We start from the raw sequence: 25,479 nt of genomic DNA on the forward strand, positions 1-25,479 counted from the left end.
AGGCCTCAGAGGCCACTTTTGGAACGATCATAGAAACAAACACAAATTTATGTTAATTTTGGTAATGAAAACCCTTCTGTTTCCTCTCCCACCATACTAATGTTTCCCTATTAGTTATTACCTAGCAGATAAGCCACATAAATGCATTTCAAACTTACATATCCGATGATTTTTAGCACAATAACTTGTACAATAAGCACATTCATATTGAGTTTACTTATCTTTAAGCTGTGCATTAGTTCACAACACAATAACAACACAAATTAGTTAATTATGTTGCTCATGCATGCAAAATTTGTATTCCCCAAATGTTCGTGTACTTTGCATTTTATATTATGGTTGATTAATTTACCACAACACTCCATTAGTAAATGTTAACGTTATGGAACATTGACTTTACAAGGGGTACACAACATTTTGTTTTGCCACCTTGCTCCATCAGTTGTGTAAATCAATAATGGAATTAACGACTGTAAATTTTACCCACATACAGGAGAAGTGGGGGGGGGATGGTTGGTAGACCCTTATCTGAGGTAAAGTGGAGAAAAGCTCTAGAAAATATCGGAAAAGTATCCTGGAATTCTAATTTTACATTTATACAGTTTAACATTCTATATATGACATATCTCACGCCCCATAGGCTTAACATTATTTATGGGACCGATGACAAGGCATGCCCCCACTGTGACAAAGTAGATGCTAATTTCCTACACATGATGTGGAACTTCGAGAGTACTGGCTGAAGATAATGGGAACTCTGAACAGAGTCTTAGCGTGTATGCTTAAATGCAATATGGAGATGTGCCTCCTTGGGCTCTTCCTCAGACCCAAGGCCCGAAAGCTTGGACATAGGTTTTTAGACCTAGCTCTAGTCCTAGGAAAGAGACAAATAGCTCGCAAATGGAGCTCACGGAGAAACCCTGGGATAGATATTTGGGAAAAGGAACTCTCGAGTTGGGCCAGAGCGGAGGAGAGGGCACTGATCAGATGAAGATAAGAAATTGGCGCAAGCCCCTGGCTGAACCCTGGGCAGAAATGCTGAAAAATTGGGAATCCAGAGATTCCAATGATGCAGGGAGCAATAGTGAAGGACCCCTAATATTGGACGAGATTGAATATACCCCCATTCCCCCTCCTGGTGCAGCAAGGGAAAACTAAACAAGACCCTCAGAATAAATGCGAAAGATATGCAGTGGTAGGACTCTGGAACCATTACTCCCCCAGAGTTTGCTTGCAGACGGCCTCCCGCCGGCCCTCCAAAGTTTTATTTTCTATAGATAACTTTTTATTTTGCCAATTCTTCTTTTATCACTTGGCACTCGTGTTTTGTTTGTATTTGCTCATGAGCGCTGTTCTCGATTATCTTCTATATTTTGCAAAGCAAAATTTCGTAGGTGTAGTTTTCAAAATTATGCAGTGCAGTACACCCCACTTCCTCATCCCACGCCAATCCACTCAATCCAAACCACCCCACTCAATCAAATCCACCCAGACCATTCCAACCCACCTCACACACCCCAGTTCACTCCAGTCCACCACAAGTCAATCCACCCCACTCTTCCCACTCCAAAACAATCTCCCCCCTCCAATCTGTCCCACTCAATCCAAAACAATCTGCCCCAATCCAAAACAATCTGCTCCAATCGAAACAATCTGCCCCACTCCAGTTTAGAACAATCAGCCACACTCCAATCCACCTCCCCCCTCCAATCCAATCTACCCCACTTTTATCCACCTCGCCCCTCTACCATCTAAAGCAATCTGCCCCACTCCAATATCTTTCCTACCTCAATCTGTCCCACTCCAATCCAAGACAACCTTCCACAACCCAAGACAGTCTGCCCGCTCCAACCCAAGACCGTCTGCCCCGCTCCAACCCAAGACCGTCTGCCCCGCTCCAACCCAAGACCGTCTGCCCCGCTCCAACCCAAGACCGTCTGCCCCGCTCCAACCCAAGACCGTCTGCCCCGCTCCAACCCAAGACCGTCTGCCCCGCTCCAACCCAAGACCGTCTGCCCCGCTCCAACCCAAGACCGTCTGCCCCGCTCCAACCCAAGACCGTCTGCCCCGCTCCAACCCAAGACCGTCTGCCCCGCTCCAACCCAAGACCGTCTGCCCCGCTCCAACCCAAGACCGTCTGCCCCGCTCCAACCCAAGACCGTCTGCCCCGCTCCAACCCAAGACCGTCTGCCCCGCTCCAACCCAAGACCGTCTGCCCCGCTCCAACCCAAGACCGTCTGCCCCGCTCCAACCCAAGACCGTCTGCCCCGCTCCAACCCAAGACCGTCTGCCCCGCTCCAACCCAAGACCGTCTGCCCCGCTCCAACCCAAGACCGTCTGCCCCGCTCCAACCCAAGACCGTCTGCCCCGCTCCAACCCAAGACCGTCTGCCCCGCTCCAACCCAAGACCGTCTGCCCCGCTCCAACCCAAGACCGTCTGCCCCGCTCCAACCCAAGACCGTCTGCCCCGCTCCAACCCAAGACCGTCTGCCCCGCTCCAACCCAAGACCGTCTGCCCCGCTCCAACCCAATCCAATCCAATCTGCCCCGCTCCAACCCAATCCAATCTGCCCCGCTCCAACCCAATCCAATCCAATCTGCCCCGCTCCAACCCAATCCAATCTGCCCCGCTCCAACCCAATCCAATCCAATCTGCCCCGCTCCAACCCAATCCAATCCACTCTGACCCGCTCCAACCCAATCCAATCCAATCTGACCCGCTCCAACCCAGTCTGCCCCGCTCAATCCAGTCTGCCCCGCTCCAATCCAATCCAATCCAGTCTGCCCCGCTCAATCCAGTCTGCCCCGCTCCAATCCAATCCAATCCAGTCTGCCCCGCTCAATCCAGTCTGCCCCGCTCCAATCCAATCCAATCCAGTCTGCCCCGCTCAATCCAGTCTGCCCCGCTCCAATCCAATCCAATCCAGTCTGCCCCACTCAATCCAGTCTGCCCCGCTCCAATCCAATCCAATCCAGTCTGCCCCACTCAATCCAGTCTTATTGTGGCAGTTTCACTGGGTGGTGTTTACTTCGTAAATAGAAGTAACCGCTTTGTTTCCCATGTTTTTAGCCAGTGTTAGTCCAATAACTGGCTAAGTCTGACAGTCTCCTCAAACCGATCTCTTGATTGGCAAGCTCAAAAGATGCAAAAGCATACAATGTTTTGGCAACCATGGCTGTTTACTTGTGTAGCGTAAAGTAAAGTTCAGAACTTGTTAGGTCCTCTGGAAATAGGACAAAATAAATAAGTTATAAATCCCCGAATTTAAGATCAAATCATAATGCAACAAACCTCAGAGCTTTGAAGAAAAGAGCTTTCCAGACCAAAAATCCACATCTATGGCCTCCCAGCGTGTAAGTGAAGCGCGGTAGCGTGACCATCCTCCCCTCCTGCACCCTGCCCCACATGGAGAACCCAGTAGGCACCATTTGTCGAAGTCCAGTTTTATCTGGGCTATCGGGGGGGGGGGGGGTGTCTCTAAATTATCTGGATGCTAGCAATGTGTGGTGAGTGACGGACAGCAGAGGCCAAGGGTTCCATGGCCAGTAGGAACAGGAGGGAGGAGAGCGGGCATCCCTGACTGATTCCCCTCCGGATCGGGAACGGGTCGGACGTTAACCCCCCGCAGTTGGCCTGAGCCATTGGACAATCATACAGCAGTTGCACCGTGGCAATGAATTGATCTCCTAGGCCGAATCGCTTCATTGTGGCAAAAAGGTATCCCCATTTGATGCATTCAAACTCCTTCTTTGCATCCATGGAGAGGGCCACTGTGTGCACAGGAAGATCCTTGGCTGCCCAGAAGGTGTGGCCAGAGTGCAGAGATGGTTCCTGGAGGAGCGGCCTGCCACAAATCTAACCTGCATGTGGTGGATCAGAGAGGGAATTACTTTAATCAAGCGTGCCGCTAAGATGCAGTCGAGGAGCTTGAAATCCCCGTTCAGGAGCAAGATGGGTGCGGAACTTTCGCATAGCAATGGGTCCCTCCCAGGTTTGGGGTAAGACTGTGATCACTGCATTGTTTGAGAGAGGCCCCAGGGAGGCCTTCCTTTCCACCTCCTGGAATGCGGCATGGAGGAAGTAGACTGTCTCCTCACCTGACAATCTATAAAACAAAGCGGGAAAGCCATCCTACCCCGTGGCTTTGTGATGGGGCAATTTGGAAACGGCTGACACTATCTCCTCTCGGCTGATCTCATCTGCCAAGAGTTCCCTACCCTTGTCAGACAAGCAAGGCTCCTTCCCTCCAGGAAGGCGGCTGCCCATTCCGCACTGGAGAAGTTTAATTTCTTAAGGGTAGCCAGTGGTCCAAAAGGCCACTGCCTAGCTTAAAAATACTTGTTTCAATATTCACAAAGGGGAAGGGGTCCCACCTGCGAATGGTTACCACCACCATTAAGGTGTCTGTTAAAAAAAAAAAAAAAAAAAAAAGGAATAAAATAAAATTGATGTTTTGCGACTGTTATTTGGTTGCTAAACATTCATATACACCACTGCGATTCGATATTAAGGAGTTATGCCCTAAACATACTCATTCCAAATACCAAATCGCTAAACACAAATTGCGATTCAGTAACATATGACCAAATTGCAATTTGTGCTCTATACATATGGAAAAGCATTTTTTGCGGTCGCTAATGGTCCTGATTCTGTGAATCAGGCTGTTTCCAACGTCAAAAATGTTTTTGTACGTATGGCCCTAAGTCAAAGAAAAATGACAAACCTTGAAATGCCACTAGGAGTGTAGATATGTGGAAATGAATGTGAAATCTGAATTCAGGATCGTGATTTACCATAAAAAATGATGCATCAACTCAGTCCTTGGGCTGAAATATAACAAAACTGTAGACTAGTGTAGATTTCACCTGCACTATATAATGTAGTGAAGCACACCGACGTTTCAGTAATCCTACAGATGTACATAAAACAACCAAGCCCCACTTAGATTTTAAGGCCTGTCCAGATCATCACCAATTCCTAAAGTGTCCCTTTTGTGATAGGCTACATGTGTGCAGATACTGGACCTGCCCCTCCCCGCCTTTCTGCCCCACCAAACTCCCTCCACGGGCCGCAACTGGTCTGCACTCCTAATCCATTATAACAGAGCCTACAGTGAGTGAGACCTCCCATAGTGAAGTTCACTGCAGAATTCCTTAAACTAGGTTGTCTTAACAACAACAAAAATGAGGGATTAAAAGGATGGAGCCCACATCTGCCCCCTCCCTCGACTTTGTAGAGGCTCTAGAATGCAGTATAAATTTGTTTGAGTTGAAACCTTCTCATGTGTGATTTCCTCTAATGAGGCCCAAATCATAATGTTTTTTGTTGAGGGGTGGTTGTGGTGTTGACCATCTGAACTTGGATAATGCAACCAAACGTAAGTCATGTAGTACCTGAAAGATAATCCCTTCTGTTTAGTGGGTGCCCACCCACCCTTTTTTTAAATTCTGGAAACCTCCCTGAAGAGCTAGAGAGAAGAAAGCTTGCACTGTCTGTACTTGAACCAACCATAGTAAATACTGGGCAAATCTATGCCATTGCAACATTGTGGCCTTCACTCAAGCCTTCATTTGGTATCTTAAAGGCCATCTGACTGTGCTCTTTTCTTTTTCTGAGATGATTTTGTTGCGGGGTAACTTAAGATAAAGAAAACAAAATCTCCTCTTGATTGATTGATTGATTTTGGGATTTATATAGCGCACTACCACTCCAAGGAGCATCTTGGCGCCTAGATTCATATGCTGAAGGTGGTAGCATTTGCTGTTCTCAATCATCAAGTAGGGGATTTAGGAGGGGCGTGGCCAGCCGGGCAACATGGCGGACGTGATCTCCTAGAGCTCCGTCCACGGGGCCCTGAATACTCCTGAATTTCTCCTGGAGTGTGTACAGGCTTCCCTACGCCAAGAGGAAAAGGTGCGGGACTGGTTGCAGTCTCTATTGACCCAAGGCTCGGCTTTCAGGGAGAGGAGACGGCGGAGGGACGACCCTCGGAAGGCGGCGAGGCGGGAAGACCAGAGGGCGCGAAGCCAGCCCAGGGCCTGTCCTGCGGGGCCTGCCCCTTGGAGCTGTAATACGCGAGGAGGCGGAGAAAGCTGAACCCGGCGCCTGGCCGGTCCGAACACTGATCACAGCCCTGCCTACGGGGCCTTTCCCCCCTCTGGAGCTGGAGTGCGGGCGGAGTATTTGCGCCTGGAGGCCAGAGGGCGCGCGATCGGCCTGAGAACCCCCCTGCGAGGCCCCCCCCTTTTTTCCCCCACCCCCCCTGGAGCCGTGGTGCGGGCGACGGAGATCGCGCCCGGGGGCTGAGGGGCGTAGCAGCGACCCGGCGCTCTGCCCGCGGGGGCCCCGCCTGGAGCCTACGTGTGTGAGGAGACGAGGTGTCGGAGATCGGGCCTGGAGACCGCGGGGTGCGTATCTGACCTTTTGGCCCTGCCTGCGGGGCCTTCCCTCGCCTGAAGCCGGCGTGTAAGTGGAGGCGGCAAGGACTGAGCCCGGACCTGCGCTGCGGGGCTCCGAGCCTAGGCGGAGCTGGCGGCTGCAAACTGGTGAGAGGCCCCGGGCGCGAAGCCCTGTGTGAGGGTGATAGCGGAGACAGGCCCGGAGGCGTCTGCTACCGGCGGAGGAGCTTTGATGCAAATCAGAAGTGGTGGTAAGGAGTGGGGGGCCCTCCACCCTAAGCATTGGTAGAGCGGGCGGCGGAGGTGTAGGCCCGGCTGCCACCTGGCCTGGGCGGGACTGGTACCAGGGAGGAACTCTGCAGCAACAAGTGCGCCTGGACTGCATAGCGCCTGGAGGGCCTCGGGGAGTGGCAGCAGACCCCCGGCACCCTATTTCATTACGGACACGATCCGCTCAGACAGGCGCCCGACGGCTGGGGATGGTGGCTGCCGCCTGGCGTTGCTGGTGAGGTGCGGGTCCCTTGTTTGGGTGCTGGATAACTGAGGCGTCCCCCGCTGCTACCGGTGGAGGCCCTGACGCACAGTGCTGGAGCCGGGTGACGGGGACAAGCACAGCAGCCTGTGGATTGTGGCTTGTGAGGCACGGAGACAGAGTCGGGTCCCGGGGCTCGGTCCTTGGGCGCCATTTTGCACTGGGCGCCTTCTTACCTACACAGTGTAGCCTCTGCCACCGGGCTGCCCTCCCTGAGCCTGGGGAGGAAGCTGGACAGGGAGACTCTTGTGTGGCTGCACCAGGGACACCCGGAGAGTGGAGCATAGTCTGCGCGTCACTGACTTGCTGGAAGGGGGCTAGCGCTGACCGGAGCCCCTGGGGCACGTGGCGCCTGGACTCTGGTCGTTCCGGGCTGGATGCCTGGCAGCGGAGGAAGGACGGGGTAGCCATTGCCTTTGCCCCTACATTTTCGCCCCACCGGCTGGTGCGTGGCACTACCAGATTGAGTGCGGTAGACTTCCCTCAGGACACCACTAGGCACGAAGACAGGTGCGTAAATGCCCACAGCGCAGCAGTTAGCAATGGGCAGACTACGGGAAAAGACCACCACGAAGCAGCAGGAAGCGAGTCGTGCTGATCGGACACCTGAGCAGAGGCAGGCAGCTGTAGAACCCGTGGCTGCCCTGGCGGCCAAGATGGACACGGTCCTCGCTGCGGTGGAGCGCATTGGCACCACGTTGGTACAAACCAAAACGTCCCTGGAAGCGCGCTTGGACAAAGTCACAACTGACTTCACATTGCTGCATGCGGATCACCGCAAACTATCAGATTCTGTGGAGCTGCAGCGTCAGACGGTTCAGGAGTTGCAGCCGGTGGTGCGTAGTCACGCCTCAGCTCTACAGGACCTGGTCGACAGAGTGCATGCCCTAGAGGACCGCGCGGACGATGCGGAAGGGCGCTCTCGGCGCAATAACGTCCGGGTGGTCGGCCTGCCGGAGGGAGAGGAAGGGAAAGACCCTGAGAGATACACTGAGGACTGGCTGCGGTCGCTCGTACCTGATGGAGTGCTGTCCCCGCATTTCGTGGTGGATAGGGCGCACCGGGTGCCGGCGCAGGCCCGCAGGCCGGGAGCCCGACCTCGCCCATTTCTTTTTAAACTACTCAACTACCGCGACTGAGATACTGTGCTCCGTGAGACCAGGAAGCTGAGCAACCTTAGAGTGGGCAGCAGCCAGGTGATGCTCTTTCCGGACTACACTGCAACAGTGCAGAAACGGCGAGGCTCCTACCTGGCGGTGAAGAAACAGCTGCGGGAGTTGGGGCTGCCCTACTCCTTGTTGTTCCCCTCGCGCTTACGAGTGGTCACTAAGGAGGGCACGTGCTTTTTCGAGGCTCCGTCTGATGTCTGGGACTGGCTGGAGGAGACAGGACAATGGTCAGGGACGAGACCGACGGGACCAGAAAGCGGCGGCTGGCAGGAGCAGCGCCCCAGGAGACGGAGGAGAGGGAGAGGGGCCCGACGGGGCATGGGCCCTGGTCTGGCGGCGCCTAGTCCGGAAAAGATGAGGCAAGAACGGCAGGAGGCACTCGAGGCGGTGGCAACGCTAGGAGTGGTGGATGCCAATGAAGGCACAGACTACAGGCAGCAGTTGGACATCCTTGCAAGCGGCTCGTCCTCACCATCCACTGTGGCTTCAGACGACACTATCCTTCCTGCAGTGACCCCACAGACGGCCGACTATATTATGTGACCGGAAACCGGCCTGTAATGGACTGTACACTTCCGGTTGCCTGTTATATCCTTTATGTGCTGGCTTTGCTATGCTTCCAGGGTTGGTTCTTGTCCCTGGTGACTTGCGCACGCATAGGCTGTGAGTTTGCTGAGTTTGTGTACATTGCGTAGCCAGGGACAGCCTTGCGATGTACTGATGTTATAACTGTGCTCCACCAGCTGCCTGATATATCCTTTCTGTGTTGACCGGGGCATGTCACGGGGGCTGGTTCCTGTGCTTGGTGATCTGCGCAAGGCTAGAGCACGGAAGTGCTGGGATGGCAAGGCTGCGGGGTGTTGCGCTGGCTGGGAGGAGCGGTTGGGCGCCTGATACGCAGAGTGATATTAGGGGACGGAACGCACAGTCTCGTCACATCACAGTTTGCCAATTGTACTGAACACACCTCAAGATATTCTAAGGGCCCCGGATAGGGGGAGAAATGGGAGTACTTGATACTTGTAACTTTCTGGTCACTGGCGACACACCCACCTGGGCAACCATTAGGCTGACCTCCCATCTCTACTGAGGGTGGATCCGGGGATTCGCCCTTTTAGTTGCAAGGTTCTTTTTTCATTGTTTGTTTAACATGCGGCACATTGACTTCCCCACTAGACGCTTCTCGCTGATCCCCCCCCCCCCCCCCCCCCCCCCCCCAGGTCCTTCAAATGGCATAGTGCGGATAGGTTTCACGCAGTTACATCACACACACTAATATCTTGACATGGAACATCCGGGGTATGCACACACCGGCGCGGTGCTACTCGGTTTTCTCCTATATGCAAAGGCACGGGGTGGGGATTGCCCTCCTTCAGGAGACACACATGACACAGACTGAGCTAGGCAAATTGCGTAGGCACTGGCGGGGGCAAATACACGGCACCACCTTTTCAGCACACGCGTGGGGCACGTTGATATGGGTAAGAGCAGGTGTCCCCTTCAATTGTCAAGACGTGCACGCGGATCCTGAGGGTAGATACTGCCTGGTGCGGGGAAGGTTAAATGGTCAGGAACTCTTGCTATGCTCCCTGTACGCCCCCAACACGAATCAGGCCTCCTTTTTAGAGTCCCTAAACCAGGTCCTCCACCCATATGCTAGCATCCCTTGGTTGATAGGTGGGGATTTCAACATGGTGTTAGATGTCGGATTGGACCGCTCTTTCCCCCCCGCTCCGCGCTACGACCGCGATGTCCACTGCGCAGGCGTTCAGAGGCTGGCTCGCACACTGGGGCATACAGGACATGTGGCGGATGCAGCACCCCGGAGACAAAGTATACTCGTACTACTCCCCTGTACACGACTTAAATGTCAGGCTGGACCGGATAGTTGGCTCACAGTCACTGCTCCCTTTGCTTGCTGAGCCGGAATATTTGGGAAGGACACACTCTGACCACAACCCCCTACGGCTCCAGCTTGCCTGGGAGGCGGACTGCCCACCTGTGCCTACTTGGAGGCTCCAGCCGGCTGCGCTGGAGGACCCTGAGTTTCGCTCCTCACTAGGTACAGCGGTTTTGAACTACTTTGACACTAATGAGGGGACTGCAAGCAGTGCGGCGGTGGAATGGGACGCACACAAATCGGTCATAAGGGGGCACAGTATGGGGACCTCATGGAATATTCGCAAACAGCTGACCACTTCCCTCACGCACTTGGAAAATTAGCTACTGAAGCACGAGAGGGAGGGCGAGGGGAGCGGGCCGCGATCACAAACCCTAGGTGACATGCGAGCTTCACACGCAACCCTTATAGAACGGTTGAGGTGTCACAATTACGCGGCGCACACAGCCAGAACGCATGCCAAGGCAGATAGAGCCGGACGACTGCTAGCCTGGTTGATTCAAAAGGAGAGCCGGGGAACCCCAATCGGAGCTTTGCGCACGCTGGAGGGGCGGATGGTATACACGCAGCGCGAGATATACCGTGCCCTGGTTGGGCACTACGTGCAGCTGTACCGGGCTCAGGGCACTGGCCCTGTAGGTGCGCTGGGAGATTTCCTAGACCTGGTCACCTTGCCGTTGGTTCCCGAGGACCATCGAGACTCCCTAGACGCACCCCTCACACTGGAGGAGGTGGGCGATGCGATCCAGTCCCTAGCAACAGGGAAGACACCGGGACCTGACGGCCTGCCGGCCGAATACTATAAAGCCTACAGAGACACCCTGGCTCCCTTACTCTTACGCACGTATAACGTGGCGATAGATGAGAGCTCACTCCCCACTTCCATGCGAAAGGCGTTCCTGGTCTCTCTGCCCAAGCCTGATCGGGATCCAGTGAACTTGGGCTCGTACAGGCCGCTGGCAATGCTTAATGTGGACTACAAGATCTTAGCAAAGCTGCTGGCCGAACGGCTGGCGCCAGTGGTCCCACATCTGGTGCACGCTGACCAGAATGGATTTGTGCCGGCGCGGTCAACGTCCCTGAACCTCAGACGGTTCTTCAGAGTAGCAGCTGAAGCGGCGGGGAGGTGGCCGAGGGCAGGTTGCCTAATGATTGACCTGGAGAAGGCTTTTGACAGCCTGGAGTGGGGATACTTAGCTGAGGTGCTGGTGCGCTTTGGGTTCGGTGTGGACTTCCTGCAGATGGTTGACCTCCTCTATAAAAGACATGTAGTGCGCGTGAGATTGGGCCCATACATCTCGGAGGAGGTGGTGATGGGCAGGGGCACCAGGCAGGGCTGCCCCCTGTCACCCCTTCTGTTCGCGCTGGCCATAGAGCCTCTGGCGGCGGCACTGCGGCAGACCCTTAGCGCGGGCATTCCCTTAGGAGATGCTGTGCACCAGGTCTCGCTATATGCTGATGACCTGCTGGTCATCAGCATATAGCGAGACAAGACCGAGATGCGTACATGCTCACACACAATGACACCCATGGGGTGAGACGTGGGGGGGCGGGGGCGGAAGGGGATGAATAACGTGATGTGGTTGTGCCGCAATAGTTTGAAAGTTTGAATGTTTGCATTAACGGTTAGGTTACTGTCATCTCTATGTGTAAGTATACAGTAGTGGGATTCACCTCATGATTATGTGATTATGTTATTGTGCACAATTGGACTGGCAGGAAGACGTGCAACACTCCAGAGGACTCCGGGGCACAACCCTGCGTGTATGTACCGAGCCACAGCACACGCACTGCCCGAATGTGTTAGTGTAAACACGTTATTAACTAATAGGGTGGATGAGGGTCTAAGGGACGGTTTTACGATCTCACAATGCTACTATCCCTATGAACAGTCACTACAACAACAGATAGCAAGGGGTCAGTACCAATGCACATTAAGTTCAGATCTTACGTGGTGAAATGGAAGGGAAAAAAGATGGTAGAACTACTCAAGTGTAGTGATAAATACACATAGGGTCTCTACTCTCTATGAAAAGATTCCCCATCAGTCACCACTCGGATCCGCCCTTCATCATCTGGGATCCTTCATCACAGAAGGTAGATTATGAGACCCACTGTGGATTGGCAGTTGTTATGAAGCCTAATCCTACAAGTGGTACCCAGTGTGAGGAGAACTCATCATGTATAGTGTGGTGACTGAAAGCAGTGCTAAAACTAAAGTGCAAAGTGAAGTTGTGAAAACTATAAAATTAGGTAAGGAAGAGAAAAATAAATGTATTGGGATTCTCTTCAATCCTAAAGTAAAAGAGTGCGTAGTGGTGTGAACAAATATACCTCCATACCCCAAACTGAAACCTTGGAGGTGATAGAGAGTCTCCTCGATGCTAGAGATTCAAATTCTATTACACCTGTGAGACTGATTATGAACCTGGCTACCCTGGCCATGACAGAGAACTTTTTCATGTTCGAAGAGTCTGTGTATCTTCAGATTAGCGGGACTAGCATGGGCAGTGTTTTTGCCCCTAGTCTCGCTTATCTGTATGTGCACAGTTTTGAGCAACACCATGTGCTCAATGAGAATAATCCCTTCCTTGAATGTGTGCGTCTATGGAAACGTTACATAGACGACATCCTGGTGGTGTGGCATGGCTCAGTGAGTGACTTGAACGAGTTCCACGGGTGGTTCAACGAGAGGAATCCCTTCTTGAAATTCACCATGGAGTACAGCAGATACAAACTAGCTTTCTTGGATTTGTTGATCACGTCCTCCCCCACTGGTTTGCACACAGAGATCTATCGCAAACCCATAGCAAGGAACTCTTTGCTGAGCTATGAAAGCTTTCACCCTAAGGCACTTCTTGATAATTTGCCCTATGGACAGTTCCTTCGAATCCAACGAAAGTGTTCAACCAAATCTTCATTTGAGGAACATTCTCAAACTTTGGAGAAACATCTGATTGAGAAAAAATATCCCAAAAGATTGGTTAGGGCTGCCAAAAAACGTGCCTCGAATAACAACAGGGAGGGCTTATTAGAACTACTGCCTACTAAACCGGCACAGAAAAGAATAACATGTGTCAACACCTTTAGCACTGAGTCTAATTGAATTCAGAGAATTGTGAAAAAGCACTGGGCGATCCTCAACACTGGTAATGACACTACTAACTTACCGCCCCCATTGTTCGCCTTTAAGCGTGGACAAAATATGAAGGACCAGCTGGTCCACACTAGACCTAGAAACACAAATCCCCGCACGATAGGGACTCTGTGGGATATGCCAGCAGTCACTGGCCACCATCCGTGTGGCAACTGCGTATCTTGTCCACTCAGTTAAGTCCACACAGATTGACATAGGTACAGGTCGGCCCTGGGAACAACGACGCTTTACCAATTGCAATAGTCAAAATGTTATTTATCTCATTACATGTCCCTGCAACAAACAGTATGTAGGGATGACTACACGCAAAGTTAAAATAAGAATTTCAGAGCACAAGAGCTCGATTAGATGTTGTAAACAGGCAACCAGACTGACTAAACATTTCATTGAGGTCGGTCATTCACCAACAGATCTGAAATGGACGGTCATTGAGCAACCTATGATCCCACCCCACATAACAGACATCAGTAGTTTCCTATTTAAAAAAGAACAAAGATGGGTGTATAAACTCATATCTGACAGAGTGGGACTCAATGAGGACATCCCGTGGATGTCACTCTAATGTACAAGGGTGTTATTTGTGTTATTTATGTTGACCTCAAGATTTACTGTAGTTCAGATGGTTCTTCATTGAATCATACATTTAACCCAATAGTTGTCTATTTCCCAGCCCTTTTTATCCTTTGTCTGGTGGTTTTGGCCTACAGTTTAATTACATGACAGACATGCATGTTATGCTTGGCAAATTGGTACATCACATTGCATAGATCTAAAACAGATCCTTATATGTTTTTTTTGCCTCGCCTCTCGTTTCTTTCCACCTGCTTTTCGATCTCTGGATCTTTTTATCTCCCAGATCATATAATCAACATGGCTTGCCCGATAACTGTGGTATACATTACTTCCACGTATGTACATGGATCATATACGATGGTTAGATTTTATCAGTACAGCGGCCGCTGTCTGATGTATATATTTTTTTCAGAGTAGTATAATTATATTGGGCTTACAAATGTCCTTGCGCCAGATGAGATTCATTCTTTGGCTTTTTATCTCTCAGAAAAACAACACGTGAAAACAAGATAGACAATGACACTAACTTGTAGTTTTTTATTTCGTTAAAAACTACTCTTCCCGTGATGCTATGTGCGTCGCGCGCGCCCTGACGTCATTCGGGCGCACCTTAATCTGTGCTGTAGTGGTAATATACGTGTACTTGTGCGCCGCGTCAGTACCTCCCAAGACAGCCCAGAGGGACGCCGGGGGTACCGACGAACAGGTAAGCACACTACACGATCGTCACCTGGTCCTGATGAATGCCTGATAGACCCTATCACATAGGCTGAAACAGGTTGAACGTTTCTTGACTTGGGGTAACAGTGGACCTTTAATTTGTGTCTGTTATCCTTCACACATTTTTTTATTTGTCCACTTGGCGAAACTAATAAAATATTTTTTTCGATCAAATTGGCCATTTTAAACTCTTCACTGCACAATCACAAAACCAGCTCCGCAGTAACACTGGCGTTGAAGCACACCGGGATGGCATTAGGCCATTCCTGGTGGGGCCCGATGATGAAGCATGTCACCGACTAGGTCGGTGAGTGAGGGCTTTCAAGAAAATCTACTAAGGTTTTTTCATTTCAAACAGAGTGTAATAGCTTCTTGTTGCTTTCACTGGTAGTCATCCCTTGAACTAGTGTTTGACGCTCCTTTGTTGGTTTCTAATATTATCCTGGGAGTATAGGAGCGTCCTTGTCTCCCTCCCTCTTGTTGTTAAGAATATTTTTCTCCTCCACATAAGCCGTAAGCTGCCTATTGAAACAGGCTTCTGCCAGTTTACATACAGTCGGGAGAAGCGAGATAGGCCATAAGTTAGATAGGACTGTGGCGTCCCGTAGTGCTTTTTTTTTTGTATAGGCCTAACAGCTGCGACTTTCCAGCATGCTGGGATCTCCCCTGTTTGGAGTGATGAATTAAGAATTGAATTGATCACAGGGTTGACTTCCTCTTTTATAGCTTTTAACAGCATAGGGGGCAAGGATCAAACGGTGATCCTGACTTAATTTGTTGATATGGCTTGGGAGGATTCCTCCAGACTAATCACGGCAAAGGTTTCCCAGCCTGCTGAGTGGGGCTCTTTATTTTGAATATTATTTATTGCTTCTAAACCCTCATGGATAGATAAAGGGAAGTCTTTAGTAAGATTGATTATTTTCTGTTCGAAGAAGGTTGCTATCTCATTACAGAAGGTCTGGGAATCGGAATTTCCTGAGAGAATATTTTAGGGTTCCTAAAGCTATTAACAATTTGGAAAATTTCCTTATGCTAATTTTTTGTGGCTTCAATCAAGTTAGTATAGTAAGTAGCTTTAGCACGTTTAATTGATGCATGATAGCTCTTCCTAGCTAGTTTGTAAGCCTTCTGATCATTACTATTGTAATGTCGACGCCATCTCCGCTCAGATAGTCTCACTTCTCCTAGTGTTTCTTTTAATGAACTAGTAAACCAAGGAGCAGATTTTTTTCTTTGTCTAAATTTAGACTTTGTCCCCCGAGATTGCATCCTTTCCCCGATAGTTCTCATCCACCCCTCATAGCTCTGGTTGTCAATATTCGCATTCCCGAACAGTAATGGCCTATTCTCAATCACCCAACTGTTAAGATCTGGATGCTCTATAATCTTTCCCCAAAGTGGGAAAGGCATCTCATTTCCTGATCTAACCGTCTTTGTTGGCTTTTTGTCATCAATTTTCAAGCTGAACTCAATGAATTTATGATCCGACCAAGTTTGAGTCAAAGGGGATTCAACCTTAATCGAGTCTAGATTAGAACTGATGCAGTCTAAAATATGCCCCGCTTTATGTGTAGGTTCCAGTGTTAGTACCGTCAACCCCAAAACGTGTAGGATCTCTTTAAAACATAGCACGTTGGGATCACTGTAACTATCCAGATGAAGGTTTAAATCACCCAGTAGGGTGAAATTGGCAAGGCAAACACAGATTTGTCCTGTGTGGCAGGGAGAGTAGCTATCTGCACATAGGTAAACAGCTGGTCTCAATGTACTGCTTCACAGGCAGCCACTTATATACCAATAGTGAACAATGCTTATTACAAAGGTCAAATAGTTAGTTACTTAGCAGTTAGATATTGGATACAGAAAACATTGTCACCTGTGTTCCTAACCTTATGCCTTCTCTCTGCACATTCTTCACTGCGATTTATAATAAACGAACTATTCTCTACTCTTGAATGCATGTGTCCTTTATCATTCTTCTTCTAAGACCTCTTATCAGAATCTGTGTGCTCTTGGCTAATTCAATCCCCTACTCTCCAATCATGTTCTTAATTTGCTGAGAACACACAGTAGCGGCTTATTGTGCTAAGGCTATAAATTCCTTCAAGCTTACAAACACGAGTTTCCTATAACTAAGACCTTACAGGTCATGCACTCTATTTTCAAGCGAACTCTTCACCTCTCTGGCATCAGCATGGATTTTAGGCCTACTCTGCTCTTTCACCATGTATACTTCTATATTCTTTTATACTGATGTCTGCTGTAGCGTCATTTCTTCATGTTTAATTTCCTCTCCAACAACTTGATTCTTGTGTTTTTTGGAGAAAGTGGTCACTAGTGTGCACCTTTTCTGATAAACAAATTGGCAAAAGTAATGAACAGATATTGAGACCATAAAAAATGGGACGTATATCCTCATAGGAGTGGCAAGAGCGTCCCTATTCTTTAGTGGCAACTACTGACAGATGAAGACATCACATTACGAATTACAGAAATCACAGGGACTGCAGGGGTGCAAAGTCACTTGAGAGAATACTCACCGCTACCCTCTACAGCAGCCATAAAAATCCAGACTGAAAATTCAGTTTTACTGCTGGAATGCTGAAACAGCTGATTTCTCTCACTTGAAATGTATGAAAAATGTCATCCATTGCCAGTGTTGTGATGCTAGTGGAGGTGCGGATACACATAACGTACCAGAACATGAAAGAATTGCAGAGCTATGCTGTAGCCGAGTGAAACTGGTTGTAATCAGTTTAGCACCTCTTCTTGATCTGGTAATGGGTTAAGTGCTGGGCAGCAGATGGCTCGAATCCAGGGCGACCCACTGCATATGCCTCACTTGAAGGACCTCTGATTTTCTTTTGTCAAGATTGTGTCCTGACTAGGATTAGTTGAGTATCAAGCTCAGCACATCTTGAACTTTAAATCTGGCCAACACACCCAGTAGTCAATTGTGGGAAACCAAGGAACTCCCTGTGGTGTGGTTTCACAGGTTGCTATAAGGTTAACCGAGATTTCAAAGTGTTCGACTTTTTTCAGGCTTTGGGTCTATGTATGATGTCTAGTATTTCATCATAAAATGTCCTCCTGAGAACACCAATAACCATTTACATAAACACTTTGTAAGTGCCAAAAATAAGTGCTGTTGCTACTCTCTTAAACCTGCTCTATCAGCCTAAGATTGCTGAAATATTAAGTTGAACCTGCAAGGTTTCAAACGTTTGCCTTGCAGGTTAAATGAAGCTACATAAAGTGAGTGCTGAACTCACTGCACTGTTTTACCAAGATTGTACCCTGTGCCCTGCTGATAGCAGTGGGATGTCTGCAACAAAAAAATGAATCAACTGAGCTGCAAATTATGAATTGAACATGTCCTCCAGTACAATCGGATCACTTCAGCAAATACAGAAACTATGGGTTATCCTACAAGTATCCCGAATCTTGTACATATAGATCGCTACCGTAACCCCCTAAGCAAGCTTACAAATCAGTCTGTATGTGACAATTAAGGAGGTTAGAACAACTCAACTGTCATACATTTCCTTGTTGCCATTTTTTGGGTGCGGAGTTTGTAATAAAGCAAATCCATAATTGCTCCACCACCCATGGTGCTCTCTTTGACTTCCCCCACGGTGATTTCAGGCCCAAGACTCCACTTTTTCTGCCACTACCCCTAGTTTATGGGGTCACTCAGTGAATTAACTTTGCTAGTCCTGCATGATACATTTCACAGAGCAAAATCTCCTACGTTGTGGATCACCTTCATGTTCCCGTCCCCAAATGTGCTGTGTCACTCGTTCTCTCTGGATTATTCCCGGAGCGCGTGTGTGCCAGGATTGCACTGGGCAGACATCCGGCCTCTTGAACGTCTGTTTTTCCCCCCGGCGACGGGGCGCTGTAATGCATCTCCCCTTTCGCCGGCATGAGATGCTCACCTGCCTGCATCAATCAGAGGACAGCAGCAGGCATGCTTCTGTGCGGGCCTCGAGCTGGAGGCCATTCGAAAAGGCTTTAAATACATTTGGACTCGGCAGGAATGTGCTCTCTAATGCACTGACGTTTTGACACTGGAAGCTGCTGTTGCAGTGCTGGAGAGGGGCACCGAAAACGGTGTACAACCCGGAATTAATGGTCCCAGTCCTTGCTGGACCTTGTGCGTTTACCCCAGTCCAGTCCAGTCGCACAGACCTCGCGCTCTCAGACACCGATGCGACCTCGAAAGGTCTTGGCCTGGACATCTGTGCACTGGTGAGGTGAAATGGGGATGGTGGGGGTCATATTTCATTGGTCTGCATGTGTTCATCCATTAATTACTCGGAAATAATTCCCATTCCTTGGTTACAGTGCTTGACGTTGTGTGCAGTGTAAATAACATTGCTAACCCACAGCCCCGAATCTGGTTGGGAGGCAGGGCAGAAGTGCCAGGTCCTCAACAGGCCTTGGCCCACCGAAGGCCCAGTCAAACTTGAGAACGATGTGTTTGTTTTTATAATCTAAAGCCTTCGATGCACGTATGCCCGGGGCATCGCTCTCTCTGCCTAATCACTTCATTTGAATGACTCAAGAATGAAGAGATGCTAGATGCTGTCCATGAGGTAAACCGTTTTCTTTTTCATTGAATTACTGCTGCAAGCCACACTGTGAAAAGGGCGAGCAGAGTCGAAGGGTGAAATCCTGACATGGCCGTGGTTGGCATTGATCGGTTAGTTACAACGTCCACCAAACTTGGGTTGGATTTGGGAAATTAAGCAGATTGATGGAGTCTTGGTAAGAGTTAATTTGCGTCAACGTTTCTGAATTGTTAGTGTATTCGCCGTGAACGAATTACGGCAAAGTATTTGGGCTAGGGAGATACATATTTCAGTGAACAGTCAGTTGACGGAAGAGTGGTACAATATTTGGACTGTCGTGGCTGAAGCATGTGATGGACGGAAAATCACAAGCTTGAAAAACACAAAACGACCCAGTCTTCCAGGTTTGTTGAATTTGGTACCATTATACTACATAACACTGTTCTTAACAATGCTTCGAAACATCAGAATTGTGGTTTAAAGCTCTATATAAAAACATTAATTTTCTACAGTTAAAACGCTTGTGTGTTTGAAAACATGAGGGGTAAAGCCTGGAACTGGCTGACAGCACATCCCTGGACTGTCAGCTTAAACTGATTTATTGATACTGGAAGGCTAGAGTTTCTGTAACTAGGGTTAACTTTGAAGTAACTCCTGAACTGAAAGGGTTTGTTGATCCAATGTTGACTATAGTCAGTCTCATTTAGGTTATCTTAGAACCTTATTTTGTATTGATGTTTAAGCAGCAGGGTGTAAATCCTCTCTTCAATTTCCTTGTGTCTTCTCCACTGAGTGGTTGGGCCAGCCCATCTCCAAGGTGGACCTCACAGTCCATGCATAGTGGCTGGATAGCTAATGCCGTCTTTTGTGTCATTCCCTGCCACTTGTGAGTGACCTCCTCTTGGCTTAAGCTATGGCCATTTGTATTATGGTCACTCAAGTGCCTCTCCTTAATGTACTGCATATTATATGCACTGTTTAATCATAGATCCAGGGCATTGGCCTCTGTGGCCCCGAAGAGATTCCATATAGTGTTCTTTGGTTGAATATCTGTGCCTCCATGGATTGGGCTGATTTTGGTCCCGAGTGATCTCCTTATAGTAATCTCTGGTTGCTTAGCTGTGCTGCTTGAAGTTCTGTTGCTCTTTGGTGACGACATCAACTATTCTCTGGTGTAAAAGTGTTTCCATTGGTTGCACAGCTGTCAGTCCTTGGCAGACTCACATCAGTAATAGCTTCTACTTTGACACATTTCCACCTAAATATGGTAATTATTTTAATGTTCCAAGTTGTCTATATTCTCACATTCTCTGCAGCACTTAATGCTTCAGTATAGCAAGTCCTCAGCAGCATGTTCAGATTACGTCACCAATCCACACACCTTACCTCCAACACTCCTCTATTCTCAAACACCTGGTTTGCTTGGAGCTGGGCCACGACTCCAAGGCCTGCTCGGTTGTGAGGAAGGTCCCAGGCCCACTCTCGATGTCGTTCCCGTCGGTTGTCGTCATGATCTAAAATCCTCAGGTAAGCGCCACAAGAAATATAAATCCAAGAAGTCGAATTGTTCTTTGACTTCACTGTGCCACGAATCTAGGCCCTGCTCCCACATGTCTGCGACAGAGTGGTTCTGCTCTACAACTCCCAGAATTTCCTGGAGCCGGACAAACCATTGCCCAGCTGAAAGAATTTTATGAGGCAATGCACTTCATATTTGGGTGGACAGACCCCCTTTGGAGCGCCTTCAAGCTCAAGGCTTCGGTAGGTTCCCCAACTGTATTTCCGCTGCCAGGATCGCCCTCAATGCCAATTGAGCAAGCTGGATCTGGTCCTTGATCCAGATTGGCTCAGATTCTAAATTTGCAACCTTCTCTGGAGTCTGTTCCTGTAGCACCAACCCCTTTATGCCAGAATCCGATACGGAGCCAAACTGGCATCGTCTGACGTGGTCTCCTGTGCCGACCAGACGAAGACTGTCCAGGTCGGTGACAGCACATTTGTTTTCTGACTGGCCCTGTGTAAAATACAATTTGGGGGGGGAGGGGATGGGGGTAGGAATCTGTTGATACTTATGGTTATCCCAACCCCCTGGAAAAACCCTTGGCCATGGATAATGGGTATGAGTAACTGGCCAGTGCCAGTTGTATGGACACCTCTCTGGACTCTGACCTTGTCTATCCTCCTAGTTTGGTTACAGAGGAAGGGGCTTGATTTCCCTGGTGGTGAAGAGGCTGGCTGAGGTCCTGGACCTTATGCTGCCCTTGGTGGCTGTCAAGAGTGGTATTCGCACACAGTTTGGGACTTGGTTGCTCAAGTGCAGACCATGGTCTCTGAGGAGGCCCGGACCATCCTGTCCAAGGCTGTTGCCAATGGCAGGGACACAGCAAAGTTCACAATATGCTATGGATTGGACACATCAGATTCGCTAGGTAGAACGAATGCTTCATCAGTGGCAGTTGGTCGCTATACCTGCCTTTGGTCAACTGGCATTTGGAGTGATGTCCAGACATCACTTTTGAACATAACACTCGCCTGGTTACTGATAAGACGGAATTGGCGCTTGAGTGCTTTCAGGACAGAGCCACCGCCCAGTCATTAGAACTGCCGACTGCCTCACACTCGGCACCATCCTGCCTTTAGCTCCTTCCGTGGATATGGTAGGGGCTATCAGCGGTGTCCATTTCCGCCGAGCAACTACAACCAGCAGGCTCTGCAGACCTATGTGGTTGTGGATAAGGCTCCCACAAGCCTTGTAGGATGCAAGGCCAGAGAGCAGCCAAGTCTGACTCCTCCACCAATCCCTCTAGCCTTTATCTGCAACCTGCCGTCTGGAAGATCCAGCACCACCTGCCCCATTGGCAGTCTATAACATGGGACAACTGGGTACTCCAAATTGTTTAGTGGGGTTACGCCCTAGATTCACAGAAACCCGCCTCCATGCCACTGTCCGCAGATCAGCTGACGGAGGACCACCTCTCCGTGTTGTATCAGGAAGTGCAGACTTTTTCAGCCAAATAAATCCACTTCAGAAGTAGGTCATTGTTGCTATTCCCGCTACTTTTCTACTGAACAAAGGCGGAGGCCTCCGTGCTCTACTGGACTTGCACCCTCTGAACTACTTTCTGAAAAAGGAGAAATTCAGAATGCTCACGTTGGGTAAGGTCCTGTCCTGGACTCTGGCGATTGGATGGTAGATAGTGCTGGACTCAAAGGATGAACATATCCATATACCCGTTGTGCCAGCCCACAGCCACTACCTTCGGTTCACATTGGGCCACAAGCACTTTGAGTTCGCTCTGCTGCCTTTTGGCATTACCAGCGCTCCTCTGGGGTTCACAAAGTTGATGGAAGTGGTTGCAGCCCATTTGTGAAGGGCAGGGGTTTCAGTCTTCTCCTACGTCGTTCACTGGCTGTTGAAACCAAACTCGCACCAGGCAGTTGTCTCCCACCTCCAGACTATTGCGGACCTCCTGCATTTGCTGGCTTTCACTATAAACGTGCAGCAGTTGCAACTGACTCCCTCGGGTGCTCCCTTTCATCAGAGCTATTTTGGACACTGCAGGTCTGCACACACCCTCTGGAGCAGTGAGTCCAAGATTTTCAGGCTTTTATTCCGATGTTTTAGCCTCTATTATGGATTTCAGCGAGACTGATTCTGAGGCTACTGGGTCTCATGACTTCCTGCATGCTGCTGGTAAATTTTGCCTGCTGTCATATGTGGGCGCTGCAGTGGGACCTGACATGCCAGTGGGTGCAGCATCAGGGGAATCTCTCCAACCAGGTCCGGATATTGGAGGCAACTGCAAATGACATGCAGGGGTGCCTGACAAACCGCAATTGGGTCAGCAGCAGTCACCTCTCCTTTTCCTATCCAGACCTCACAGAGGTGACCAATGCGCCCATTCTTGATTTGGACAGTAATCTGGGAGAGGTGGAGATCAGAGGACCCTGACCACCAGTGGAGTCTCCGCTCCATATCAACTTGTTCGAGTTGAGAGCAATCTTCCTGGCACTGAAAGGAAAGGCTGGTTCATATGTTCATGCATAACACCACCCCAATGTGGTACTGCAACAAAGAGGGTAAGGTGGTGTTGTGGACCCATTGTAGACCTTGTTTCAAGAGGCCTTGCGTCTCTGGGCATGGCTCCATCGTCAGGACTTTTTCATGGCCGTGCAACACATGGCAGACTCTTGGAACACTAGTGCAGACAAACTCTGCCGTCTGTGCCTCGCGGATCACATCTCCATCCGGCGGTCATGCGAAGTCTCTTCCGTGACTGGGGAGAACCTTGGTTAAATCTGTTCACCACTGTTGAGAACATGCAATGTCAGCACTTCTACGCATTAGAGTTTCCAAGGTGGCTCCCATTCCGACACATTTCATCTCGAGTGGGGATCAGGACTCCTGTATGCCTTCCCGCTGATACCACTCTTGCCGTGAGTTCTGAAGAAAATAAGGATGGGTTGGGCCCAAGTCATCCTTGTGGCTCTGGATTGGACACGGAGAGAATGGTATCCCGGACTCCTGGGCATGAGAATCATCCGTCTGGTAAGGCCACCCCTTTGGGAGGCTCTCCTCTTGCAGTAACAGCGCAGGGTTCTATGCCCAAACCCGTGCATGCTTCACCTTCATGCATGGAGATTGAGCAGCAGCATTTGACAGTTTTTGATCTCCCATTTGAAGTCTGCGAAATAACACCGGCAGCTAGTCATCCTTCAACAAAGACTGTATAGGCCTGCTGCCTGGACATGTTTGTGGCTTGGTGCACTGCAAAGCATGTTGATCCTAGTTCTGCACCTTTGTCCGATGTATTTGTTTTATCATTAGCCCGGCAAGGCTTTGCGTGGGCACAGTAGAAGTGCATCTTTTGTCCATTTTGGCCTTGATTGCTGGATTAGCCCTCCCTATTCAAGTCACCTGCTATGACTTGTTTCCTGAAAGGACTTCAACACGTTTTCACCTAAACCCTTCATTATGCCTCAGTGGGATCTTAATTTGGTTTTAACCTTCTTTATGAGTTTGCCCTTTGAGCCTATGAATATCTGCCCTCTGTCTCTTCACAATCAAAACAGTCTTCTTGCGGTCCATTACTATGTCCAGAAGAGTTAGCAAATACTGGTGCTCTCTACACTCGCTATACACTGGCTTCTTCCCAGACAAACTGGTTCGCTGGACCATGTTCCTCTTTTCTGTCAGAGGTGGTGTCACTTTGCCATGTTGGCCAATGCATCACACTGCAGTCCTTCCTCGCTCTGCCTCATCCTTCTTAAGAGGTGGAGAAGAGACTCCATCGCCTGGACCCAAATGGACCCTTATTGCACGAATGAAAACTGGCCGGATGATCAACCCTTCTCTCTTCTCAGAGTGATGTAGTGAAAGGAAGAGCACTCCCTGCCAAGTGCTTATTCAGCACTTGTGGAAGGAGGAGGGGCCAGATTCCTGTTAATATAGAGGAGTAGACAAAGTAGCTGTCCCCTCTATTGTCACCCAATGGGTAACAGGTCCAACTGTATTTTTTAAGTTGGACATATTTAATGTTGTACATAATTTAGGCAGTGGGTAAACGAAGACCTAAGTTCAAGTGATGAAACGTCTCTGCAGTTAATTTATATCTTCACCTGATATTAGAGGTGGGTAAGCCAGCAAACTTACAAGGCGAGCCGAGCCAGGGGTCTTATTGGCAATATGTAAGTTCCTACAATTGTCACTTGGATAGTGCAGAGCTCTTACAGGAAAAACTGAGCCTTTAAATAAAGCACAGGTTTTACAATGCCACAAAGCCTGGTGGTAGCGTTCAAAGACCCTGCCCCTGCACATCCATAGTGAAATGAGAAGTAGGCGCTGAAACACATTTTAACAGCCACTGCATTCTTGTAGCGTGAACACCAACTCTAGAAGGGTGTTCAAGTACGTTTGAGTATTACAGCTGTTTTCAGTTGTGCTCATTAGATGCACATGCTGAGCAGTCACTTCCCAGCCTTGAACCTTGGTTAACACATTTGGATGTACAGCGAACTGCAGGGCCTAAATGCGGTCTATTCAGGGCACAAGCCCCCCCCCCCCCAAATGGGAGGACTAATTAGCAAAAGCAATGCACATTGGTGTCCCATAACATCACAGGAAGCAATGTCACCACACTGTGAGAGTTCCTTTTTAAAGGTAATGTGCTAGATTTTTCTTCCTTACTTACTATGTTCATCTCCTTTGACCGTTGCCAAATTTTTTTCAAGACAAAGCTTTCAATCACATTGGTAACGCTCGACAATTTGAGATAGTGCAAGAATTCCTGGGACAGACTGGCTCACACCCATTCAAGATGCTTATGAAGAGGTTGGCAGGTATTTGCCTAACTTGAGGTAATTATTTAGGAGGCGGCTAGACTTGCTCTAGAGAACACTTTTCCCATATGGCTCCTACTGCATACGTAAAAACCTCAGACACCTTAAAAATA

General features: G+C 49.3%; 1 protein-coding gene across 31 annotated transcripts in view; it reads left to right on the top strand.

The window, feature by feature from the left end:
- MAP4 (microtubule associated protein 4) overlaps nt 1–25,479 on the top strand; it is a 1,839,191-nt gene that overhangs the window by 340,483 nt on the left and 1,473,229 nt on the right. Inside the window, exon 1 of one of the 31 annotated variants that reach the window (XM_078662500.1) lies at nt 18,567–18,704. The exons of the other annotated variants lie outside the window; for them this stretch is intronic. The gene's annotated coding sequence lies outside the window, so the exon portion shown is untranslated. Of the gene's footprint in view, nt 1–18,566; nt 18,705–25,479 lie in introns of those variants that run through there. 31 annotated transcript variants of the gene reach the window in all.

The sequence above is a fragment of the Lissotriton helveticus genome, chromosome 10 (genome assembly GCF_964261635.1).
Source record: "Lissotriton helveticus chromosome 10, aLisHel1.1, whole genome shotgun sequence".
Taxonomy (NCBI): domain Eukaryota; kingdom Metazoa; phylum Chordata; class Amphibia; order Caudata; family Salamandridae; genus Lissotriton; species Lissotriton helveticus.